Source organism: Rattus norvegicus, chromosome 5 (assembly GCF_021556685.1).
Source record: "Rattus norvegicus strain SHRSP/BbbUtx chromosome 5, alternate assembly SHRSP_T2T, whole genome shotgun sequence".
NCBI classification, from domain to species: Eukaryota; Metazoa; Chordata; class Mammalia; order Rodentia; family Muridae; genus Rattus; species Rattus norvegicus.
In genome coordinates, this window is record NC_141538.1 from 154,091,587 (window position 1) to 154,101,153 (window position 9,567).

Here is a 9,567-nt window from a genome sequence, read left to right on the forward strand (position 1 = left end):
TGCCTTGCCTTTCTTCACCTCTGCTTGCAGCAAGGGCAGCGCCAACATCAAGAGCTGCAGAACCAGAAGCAGCAGAGGCAGCCAGGGCCCCACCAGCAGGCACACTGGCGAGCTTCCCAACATCCTGGGCCATGACCTCTGTGATGTTTCTTTCCTTCAGTTCACTGATGGCCTTGTTGAGTTGGTCTATGCCCACGCTGTCTGGAATCTTCTCAATGTCCTGGGCACAGGGGGAGGAGGTGGCCCCAAGGGTGTAGGAGGTAGGAAGCAAAGGACAGGCCTCAGGAAAGGAGATGGGATAGGGATTTACAACCACTTTTTTTTTTTTTTGGTTCTTTTTTTCCGGAGCTGGGGACCGAACCCAGAGCCTTGTGCTTCCTAGGCAAGCGCTCTACCACTGAGCTAAATCCCCAACTCCTACAACCACTTTTTAATGTTCTTACTCAGAAGCCTTTCGTGAGTCCATATTATCGTCAAAGACCACCAAGGTAATTGTCCCCCAAAGGTCTCTTGAAAGGTCTGTTGAGGATGTGATTGAAGGCTTGGTCTCCAGCCTGTTGAAAGAAAGAACAATCTTTCTTAATTTCCTTCTTTCTTTCTTTCTTTTTTTTTTTTTTAAGATTTATTTATTTATTATATATAAGTACACTGTAGCTGTCTTCAGATACACCAGAAGAGGGCATCGGATCTCTTTACAGATGGTTGTGAGCCACCATGTGGTTGCTGGGAATTGAACTCATGACCTCTGGAAGAGCAGTCGGGTGCTCTTAACCGCTGAGCCATCTCTCCAGCCCCTCTTTCTTTCTTCCTTCCTTCCTTCCTTCCTTCCTTCCTTCCTTCCTTCCTTCCTTCCTTCCTTCCATGGTGGTGGTGGTGGTGGTGGTGGTGGTGGTGGTGGTGGTGATGGTGGTGTTTTGAAACAGGGTTTCTCTGTGTAGACCTTTAGACCCTGGCTGTCCTGGAACTCATTCTGTAGACCAGACTAGCCTTGAATTCAGAGATCTGCCTGCCTCTGGGATTAAAGGCATGCACCACCACCACCCTGTTGTTGTTGCTGCTGCTGCTGCTGCTGCTGCTGCTGCTGCTGCTGCTGCTGCTGCTCCTCCTCCTCCTCCTCTTCTTCCTCCTCCTCCTCCTCCTCTCCCTCTTCCTCCTCCTTTTCTCCAGGACAGGGTCTCACAGCATAGCCGTGGTTGGCCTGGAACTCACTGTGTGCCCCCACACCCGTCAGCTTCAAATTCACAGAGAGCTGCCTGGCCATACCTCCAGAATACTGGGGATTTTAGTGCCCCCATACCCAGGATTGGAGAATTTTTAAGAGGCCTGACTGGAAATTGTGTCATGGTGGTCATGTCCTTGAAGGTGATGTTGGAAGCATGTACCCACCCCCAGTCTTTCTTTGCTTCCTGGCTACCATGAAGTGAACAGCTACCTCTGGAACATGCTATGATGCACAGATCCAAAACAACAGAGCTAAGCAACCACGATCGCAAGCTCGAATCAGGTAGGGGTGGCACATACCTGCTGTCCTGGCGTTTAGAAGATGAAAGCAGGAAGACCAGAAAGTCAAACTTATCCTTGGCCACTAAGTGAGTTAGAGGCTAGCCTGATCTACATAAGACTCTACCTCACAACAACAAAACACGGGAGTAGAGAGGTGACTGCTCCACTAGGAATGCTTGCTGCAAAATTATCAGGACCAGAGAGTTCTGAGACCAGCACTCCTGTGACAAATTGGACACATTGGAAACTCCTGTAACTCAAGCTATTGGAGATCTGAGAGACTTTTCTGGCCTCCATGAGTGCATACACATGTGCACTGGTATAAATGTATGTGCATGTGCTCACACAGATACACAGATAATAAATAAAATGAATACACACATATGTAAATAAAATAGTTTTTAAACATTTTCTTTTCTTTTTCTTTTCTTTTTTTTTTTTTTTTTTTGGTTCTTTTTTTCGGAGCTGGGGACCGAACCCAGGGCCTTGCGCTTCCTAGGCAAGCACTCTACCACTGAGCTAAATCCCCAACCCCTTGATGGGCACAGTGGCACATGCTTTAAATCCCAGCACTCAGGAGGCAGAAGCAGGCAGATCTCTGTGAGTTCCAGGCCAGCCAGGGCTGCATACTGAGAGCCTCATGTATATTATCTCATGTATATTAATTAATAGTAATGGAAATCTGGCTAACATGGCTTGGAATTTAAGGCCTTACTAAGCTAGAACAAACATTCATCCATTATCTTCGTTAGATTCAGCTGGGCCCAGGGGGAGTCTCAACTGAGGAACTGCCCAGATCAGATTGGCCTGTGGGTGTCTGGGGGCCACATTTTTCTGATTAGTAGGACTGGGACCACTGCAGGAGGTGCCAGCCCTGGGCAGGTGTTCCTGGGCTGTTGCTAGCTGAGCTCCAGGCAGAGAGAACAAGTCAGCAGGTCCTGTTCCTCCAGTCTCTGCATCACTTCCTCCCACCAGGTTCCTACCTTGGCTTTCCTCCATCATGGACTGTAACCGGTAAACTGAAATAAACCCCTTCCTCCCCAAATTGCTTTGAGTCCTGATGTTTCTTAGAGCAACAGGGAGGTTTTGAGTCCTGATGTTTCTCAGAGCAACAGGGAGGTATGCTATGCTTATCACTATAGAAACCACACAATTTAGAGTTTTCTCTAACTCACTTTATGTGCCCCTCCCTTTAAGCCTTTCACTTTCTTTTTGGTTCTTTTTTTCCGGAGCTGGGGACCGAACCCAGGGCCTTGCGCTTCCTAGGCAAGCGCTCTACCACTGAGCTAAATCCCCAACCCCAGCCTTTCACTTTCAAACCCGGGTCCCAATGCATCCCACATCATTCCGGAGCACCACAGCCATTCTAGGCTTGGCTCGAGTTCAGATCGTAAAGGCACGAACCTTCCAGGACTACCCAGGCTGCCCTGGGTTTACTTTCTCCTGGCTCCCCGACAGACAGCACCCTGGGGATAATGTCTCCTCCATTTCTACATATTGGTGATTATCTGGCTGTGGAAACCGGGGAAATGAATTGGCAGTACACAGCAGGCTATTCATTTGAGGCCCAAGATGCTAACTGGCCAACCTCAGCTTCCTGGAGTCTCCCATGGTGCCCGCGCAGGCTGTCCCGTTCTGAATGATCTAGTTCAGTGGCTCGATTCACCATCAGGACTTCAAAGGGGTTCGGCTGGCTCAGAGACACTGTTCTCAGAGTAGCCGCTAAGCTGGCTGATGTGGTTAGTGATCAGTGGGACTTGCCAGCAATATCAAGACAGCAGCAGACAAAATGCCTTCCAGGGAGGGAGGAGGAAGGGAGGGAGGGAGGGAAGAGTACTGCTGGATGACAACTGTTTACCCTAAGAAAAATGAGCACATCACGTGTGCATTAGTGTGACTTGTTTTCTCTCTCTCTCTCTCTCTCTCTCTCTCTCTCTGTGTGTGTGTGTGTGTGAGAGAGAGAGAGAGAGAGAGAGAGAGAGAGAGAGAGAGAGAGAAATTCACTATATACTATATACTATGCAGTTTTGCTGTCCTGGACCTCACTGTGTAGACCCAGCTGACAGAGAACTGCTTGCTTCTGGTTCCTGAGTACTGGGACTAAAGGGTGTGAGTCCCATATCTCTACTTTTTAAAAGATAGGGTTTTTTTTTTTTCCATATCAGTGAAGTTGGGCTTGAATTTCAGGCAGTCCCGCCTCTGTCCCCCACGCCCAGAAGTTTGGAGACTACAGGTGTGTACCGCTAAGCCTGGCATTTCTGCTGAACAGAAAGTCTCAAACCCAGAGACTGGTATATAAATCATCTCTTAAAGCTCTATAAAGCCAGGAGTGGTGAGTTGTGCCTGTAAACCCAGAATTTGGGAGGTGGACGTAGGAAGATCAGGTGTTCAAGACCATCCTCTGCCACATAGAGAGTGTGAATCTCTGGTCTAAGAGAGACTTAGAGACCTTAGAGAACCAAAACAAAATCCAAACACTCCTACAGAAAAGGAAAGCAGTTGGACACTAGTGGCATATGCCTTTCATCCCAGCACTTGGGAGACAGAGGCAGGCAGGTTTCTGTGTTCAAAGCCACCCTGTTCTATAGAGTGGGTTTCAGGACAGCAGAGCTACCCAGGGAAACACTGTCTTGGAAAAAAAGAAAATGCAGGAAAAGGAACACAGCTATATTGTTGCCAGCCGTATTTCAGATAGGAGCTTAATATCTAGGATTGGTAAGAAATTAAATACTAAAACCAAAATCGGGTTGGCAACATGGGTTGGCCGGTAAAGATATAGTCGCACAAGCCTGGATACATTGGTTTGTTCTCCAGCGCCTGTGTAAAGGTAGAAGAAAAGAATGGATTCCATAAAGTTGCCCTCTGACCTCCATGTGCGCACAGTGGCCACGCCCCTCATCCTACCGTGCACACCACTTGAACACTCACAAACCCAAAGATTTATGTTATAACAGCCTCAAAGGAAGGACTGGGCAGGGGTGGCGCACGTCGTTGATCCCAGCACTTGGGAGGCAGAGGCTGGTGGATCTCTAAGCTTGAGGCTAGCCTGGTCTACAGAGGGAGTTCCAGGACAGCCAGGGCTACACAGAGAAGCCCTGTTTCAGAGAAAGAAAGAAAGAAAGAAAGAAAGAAAGAAAGAAAGAAAGAAAGAAAGAAAGAAAGAAAGAAAGAGGGGTTGGGGATTTAGCTCAGTGGTAGAGCGCTTGCCTAGCAAGCGCAAGGCCCTGAGTTCGGTCCCCAGCTCCGAAAAAAAAGAAAAAAAAAAAGAAAGAAAGAAAGAAAGAAAGAAAGGAAGGAAGGAAGGAAGAAAGAAAGAAAGAAAGAAAGAAAGAAGAAAAAAGCCTCAGGGGAAAAACAATAAAAGACAAGAAAAAAGCAAATGACAAATGACAAATGGGGGATATAGGGAACAGGAAACCGCTCTTCTGCTGTGGGACTATAAACTGATGTATCTAGCATGGAGATCTCTCAAAGCCTAAGACTAGAGGCTGGAGAGATGGCTCTGTGGTTAAGAGCCCTTGTTGCTTATGATAGCCAATCTCGGTTGCCAACTTGACAGTATTTGTCTCTGTGAGTTTGAAGACAGCCTGGTCTACAAATACAACCTGGTTTCAGGATAGCCAAGGCTATACAGAGAAACCTTGTCTCAGAAACCAAACAAACAAAAGGCTGTAGCCTTAGTGGGAGAGCAGGAACCTAGTCCTGCAGTGACTTGATGTTCCAGGGTGGCTTGATGGGGTAGGGTGAGGTGAGAGGTTCCCTTTCTTAGAGGAGAAGGGGAAAGGGAATGGGGGAGGGGATATGTGAGGGGGAACCAGAAGGAGGGGTGCTGCAAAAGGGCTGTGGATGTAGCGCCATGGTTTGAATATTTATCTAACGTGGAGGAGGCCCTGGATTCCATCCCTACATCAACTATTAAACTGAGCATGTGGCGCATCCCTGTAATCCCAACCCTTGGGAGTGGAAAGGGGTAGCAGAGGTGTCAAAAGTTCAAGGGCAGGGTTGGGGATTTAGCTCAGTGGTAGAGCGCTTGCCTAGCAACTGCAAGGCCCAGGGTTCAGTCCCCAGCTCTGAAAAAAAAAAAAAAAGAAAGAAAAAAAAAGTTCAAGGGCATCATTAGAAATGCTGTGAGTTCAAGGTCATCATTAGAAATGCTGTGAGTTCAAGGCCAGCCTAGGCTTCATGAAACCCCATTTCGAAACTAACACATGAACATGGGCTGCGGATATAGCTCAGGTGCTGGCAGGAACCAAGCCCTGGCTTCAGTTCCCAGCACTGCACATAAACAAAATAAATGACATTGAACTAAAATGAAGAGCCAGGTGGTGGTGGCTTTAATCCCAGCACTGGGGAGGCAGAGCCAGGTGGATCCCTGTGAGTTGGAGGCCAGTCTTGTTTTCAGAGGTGACTTCCAGGTACAGAGAAACCCTGTCAAAGGAAGGAAGGAAGGAAGAAAGAAAGAAAGAAAGAAAGAAAGAAAGAAAGAAAGAAAGAAAGGAAGGAAGGAAGGAAGGAAGGAGGGAGGTTCCTTATGTGTGTGTGTCTGCATGGAGGTATGCATACGTGAGTACAGATGCCCTCAAAGCAGCCACAGGCTGTGGTGAGCTGACATATGGGTAGGTGACCCAAAGTTTCCAACTCCCATGTAAGGAACATCTAGAGAACTGAGTCCTAGTGTGAGAAACTGTATCATGTGCTCCTCAATAATGCAAAGACTCCCCCACAGGAAACACCAGGTATGTCTTACTAAACAAAGTCAGTGCACATGCTTCTCATTGGTTGGTTACCACGAAGAGACACAACATGAGCAGGGTCACTGACAAGGGTCAGAATTAAAGAGCTGCACCAACAAAATCAACATCGTGTCAACTCAAGGTGCAGATGCCCGTTTACCCTGAGGGTCTCCTTGGGACATTTATTTAGCTTGGGCCATCACCAACAAAACAGGAGGAAACGATCTCAAAATCCGGGACACAAGTAGGTGTCCAGCTTCCGTGAGTCCTAGCACTACAGATTTGAGAACATACCCAAGAGAAGTGTCTGTGTGCTTGCTTGTCTTTTTATTTCATGTTTGTGGGGATCTTGCCCCCATGCCTGGTGACTTCGGAAGGCCAGAGGCAGGCATTGGCGTTGTAAACAGTTGTAAGCCATCTGTTACAGGAACTGGGAGTCTAACTCAGGTCCTCTAAGAGCAGTCAGTGCTGATTGGTTTTAGACACCACCACAGGGACTGAGGTGCACATTTTACATATGAAAGCGGTTCGTAACTCCAGCACCAGGGGATCCCACACTCTCATCTCCCCTCCAAAGGCACCAGGCACACACATGGTGCACACACATGGTACATAGACAAACATGCAAGCAAAACACTCAAAACACTTATATGTTAAACCCGGTAAAGGGCCCTAGGTGTGTAGAAGTAGATTTACCCTGTGTGGTGTTATATTCTGTTTCCCTTTGTTTTCTTTCTTTTTTTCCGGAGCTGGGGACCGAACCCAGGGCCTTGCGCTTGCTAGGCAAGCGCTCTACCGCTGAGCTAAATCCCCAGCCCCTTGTTTCCTTTTGTCTTAATGACAATGTTTTGTCTGTGTAGCCCTGGCTGTCATGGAACTCACTGTATAGAACAGGCTGTCCTCAAGCTCACAGAGATCCTCCTGACCCTACCTCCCAAGAGTGCCTAAGATCAAATGCCCGGCTTATCTTGCATTTTCCACCCACAGACACGTATGTGATTATTTACCTAGAGACCATATCTCTACCAAATCAATAGCAGAATTAACTATGTAATTAAAATAAAAAACACGATGTCTTTGTTGGAGAATTTATTGATAAATTCAATGAGCAAAACATTGCCCAGCTAGAAGAAGCAAAGGAGGCAACCTATTGAAGAGCTCCGGGATGGAAGAGAACCGGAGAAGTTACTGGTTCAAACACACCACCACCTTTGGACAGAGAAATGGCATTTCCACGGCCTTGGAGGTCACTTATCTGGATGGTACATAGACCACAGAAGGAGGTATGGAATTGCCTGGAATATCAGTATTTCTAACAGATATGATGGGTAGAGAAGTAGGTGGAACAGAGCATCTTCACATAGCAGGAGAGAGAGATGACTGACAGGCACACTGTCTGCCCAAGCTGTTCACAGAGAAGGCTTCAGTGCAACGCGTTATGTAAATACACCTATCTCGATTGTGACAGCCAGAAGCAGTTGACTATCAGGATTAATCTGCATGGCAGACTCTTCCTGGGTTGCTACTGAAATTAGAACTTTTTTTTTTTAAAAAAAGGATTTACCTATTTATTATATATAAATACACTAAGGGCATCGGATCCCATTCCAGATGGTCGTGAGCCACCATGTGGTTGCTGGGATTTGAACTCAGGACCTGTGGAAGAGTAGTCAGTGCTCTTAACCACTGAGCCATCTCTCCAGCCTTTGTCTTTCTTAAGAAATGTTCATTTAGTGAGTTACATAGATCTGCCCGCCACTCGTGTATTTCTAATCCTCCCTGTGCTTTTAGTTTTAAAAAACATTTTTTAAAAAAATGTGTGCATGTGAGCGACTATGTGCAGGTATGGGTGTGCAGGTACCTGTAGAAGCCAGAACAGGGAGCTGGATCCCCCGGAGCTGGAGTTACAGGAAGTTGTGAGCCACCTATACAGGAACTGAACTCAGGACCTCTGGAAGAGCAGCACATGCTCTTAACTGCTGACCCGTCCCTCCAGTCACTGTCGAATAAACAATTTGCAGCAATTTATTCCCCTACTGAAATGACCAAATTTAAATCAATTATACCCATCTTGCAATAAAGCAGAGATTGAAACAGAATACTGAAGATGGTTTGTATCTCAGCGGGCCATACTTTCCTCAAGACCTTTGGTACCGCCACAATCTTCCTTCACACACTCCTTCGGCAGATCTGCAATTTGGCAAATTGCACAATGGGCCCAAAGGCCAGATAGCCAAGGGGTATTGGACTTCTTGCTTTTCTTCTTGGTCCTACTCCCATTCTCTCCACAGACCTGTTTACCAGAGGCTGTGTATTTGAGGAGAGGGATGTGTGTGTCCTCATTCGTAATTCTGTAAATATTAACTCATATAAGCCATATTTGTAAAGACACAGTGCTGTTTTCTTTCTTCCTTTTCTACTCCCCCCACCCCATCTTTTGGTTTTGTTGAGACAGGGTTTCCCTATGTACCCTTGGCTATTCTGGAAATCGATCTGCAGATATGATGGCCTTGAAGTACTGGGATTAAAGATGTGTGTCCCCACAGAACAGTTTTGTTTAAGACAAATTTTCTCTGTGCAGCCCTGGCTGTTCTGGAACATGCTTATGTGGATCAGGCTGGCCTTGAACTCACAGAGATCCACCTGCTTCTGCTTTCAGAGTGCTACTTCTATGGTGCAGAGGCAGCCACCATGCCTGGCTTTTTGTTTGTTGAGAGAGTGTGTGTTTTGTTTTGTTTGTTGAGAGAGTGTGTGTGTTGGTTTCCCATTTTTGTTGTTTTTAAAAATTTGAGTGTATATGCCCACATGTGTATGGGTGACCTATGAGGCCAGAGAGGGAATAAGTTACAAATGATTGAGCCCCCTGCCCCAACGTGGATGCTAAGAACTGAATTTAGGTTCTCTGGAAGAGTGCCTAAAACCTAAATATTGAGACAGCTCTCAATATTCCAGAAGTTACAGAGAACTGTGATCCACCCTATGAGTGTGAGAGGTGGAGAGGAAGGAGGGAGGGAGAGAGAGGAGAGGGGAGAGAAACTAACCAGCCAGCCAAGGATTAAGTAGATGGGGAGTTCCAGGATGAAGATTGAAAGTTGTGGGGGACTAGAGCAAGAGAGGATGGGTGGGGGAGTGGGCGGTGTCTGTCTTCTGGTGCAGGTCTGGGGTAAGACGCTTAGTTAGCATATACAAGGGCCTTGATAGGATCACCAGGAACCAGCAAAGAACAAACCTCTTCAAGGATTTCGCAAAGCCTTCATAAATTTAGCTGGAAAGGGGGTTCCGGGCACTTTGCATATGAGCAACAGATACCATACAAGGACATTAGGGCCCA